The 1,895-nt window shown below is 34.4% G+C and overlaps 1 non-coding gene across 1 annotated transcript; it reads right to left on the reverse strand.

Annotated features, from left to right (window-relative positions):
• Positions 1 to 1,032: 1,032 nt before the first annotated feature.
• Positions 1,033 to 1,104, reverse strand: TRNAT-GGU (transfer RNA threonine (anticodon GGU)). The gene has a single exon. It is a non-coding gene; the product is annotated as a tRNA-Thr (tRNA).
• Between the last annotated feature and the right edge of the window lie 791 nt (positions 1,105 to 1,895).

Below are 1,895 nucleotides of genomic sequence, written 5' to 3' on the forward strand. Positions count from 1 at the left end.
CATCGCAGAGTCCGCTCCTGAGTGCTGATTCCCCCAGTTTAGGCAGTGATTCGGAGACTACGAGGTAGTTGTTGGTGTTCGCAGCCCCGTGCCTCCCTTATCTTATCATTTTCATGTTTTTAGAACTATTGTATCGGATTTAGTGTTCAGTAGACTTGTATCCGGATTTCTTAGTTGCTCATGACTTGTGACACCCCGATTTGGGCTGTGTCGGGATGGTTTTCACTGATGTTATCGTTAAATTTTCGCAATCTCTGGATATTATATTATGTTTATTACTGTTTATAATAAATAAGAGACTGAAAATGAAAGTCTCTTTCTCGGATCTATTCTTCATCACACTGTTGGAACAAAACAAAAATACCGGATGCAACGATATTGAAATATTTGGTACATGAAGCCACGATCTGATAGATATACATCGAAATCTACAATCTACTTAATATAATATAGATATATAATCTAGATAGAAATTAATGATGAAATTAATCTTTGATCTGGAATCAAAGAAAGATAATAAATGGCTCTTATGGTGTGACTTGGAAGAAAGGTTTCTCTGTAGAGGAAAGGAATAACAATTTATTCCTATAATTTTTCCTATAGAAAATCTAGTAACAAGAAGATTTAATCGGAAATATCGACAAATTCTTGTGGAATCCAAAACAAAAAAATGAAATTAAAAAAAAATCAACTGCTCCAATTTCATCTCTATCGAATTTTAATATCAGAATAGCGGATATAGTCATGATTCAATAGGTCAGGTCCACTTACTTTTTCTTTTGTTGATTTCTAACCTTTCGAATGGATTTGGTTGGTATAATGGAAAATAGGAATATTCGGTGATTCAAGAAGTGACTTTTCATTATTCAGAAATTCATAATAATGAAAATTGACTAAACAAATGTTCAACTTTATAACTAAGTATAATAATTAAGTATAATGATAATGTATTATCCAGTTAGTTACTTTTTTTATTACAAATAAAAATACAATTCTCCCCTCAAATATGAATACTAGATTGGAGTTTTACAAAGCCCCTTATCGGATTTGAACCGATGACTTACGCCTTACCATGGCGTTACTCTACCACTGAGTTAAAAGGGCCTTTTTGATTTAATTCCGGAATTATTCACTATGTGGATAAAATATCTATAGGTACATATATTATAAACATAAGTATATATGCATAAGTACATGCAGTAGATACATAGTGTCTAGTGGCTCATTGTTGAATAATAAAATGGATTTACCTAGACATCTTACCAATCCAATTGGGTTTTTTCTAAACGGAGCCTGGATACTTAATTTTTTTAGTCCAACCAAGCCAACCATAAATTATTCTAATTGATAATAGTAATATGAATCCCCTCAAAAATGGATATAATTGCACTTCACGCTCTAAATTTTTGATGATTTATCTTTCTTAGATGAAACGGGGGATATCTCAATCGGGGGAGAGAACGGGGAAATATTGATCCAAAAAAAAAGACGGTAGGTACAGCTAGGCCGTGAACAGCCAACCATCGTACTGTAAAAATTGGATAGGTTCGATCTATAGTCATTAGGGCCTCCTAAAACGATCTACTAAATTCATCGAGTTGTTCCAAAGGATCAAAACGGCCAGTTATTAATGGAATTCCTTGTCGGCTCTCTGTAAAATACTCGTTTGGCCGAGGGCTTCCAAACACATCGTAAGCTAAACCGGTGCTGACAAATAACCAACCCGCAATGAATAGGGAAGGTATAGTAATGCTATGAATGACCCAGTATCGAATACTGGTAATAATATCAGCAAACGAACGTTCTCCTGTGCTTCCAGACATGCTGAGCTCCACATATTCTTGTACAGTCAAAGAAGATCGATTCCGTAAAAGATGAGATCAGTAAATGACAAT

Source organism: Nicotiana sylvestris, chromosome 6 (genome assembly GCF_000393655.2).
Source record: "Nicotiana sylvestris chromosome 6, ASM39365v2, whole genome shotgun sequence".
Classification (NCBI taxonomy): Eukaryota; Viridiplantae; Streptophyta; class Magnoliopsida; order Solanales; family Solanaceae; genus Nicotiana; species Nicotiana sylvestris.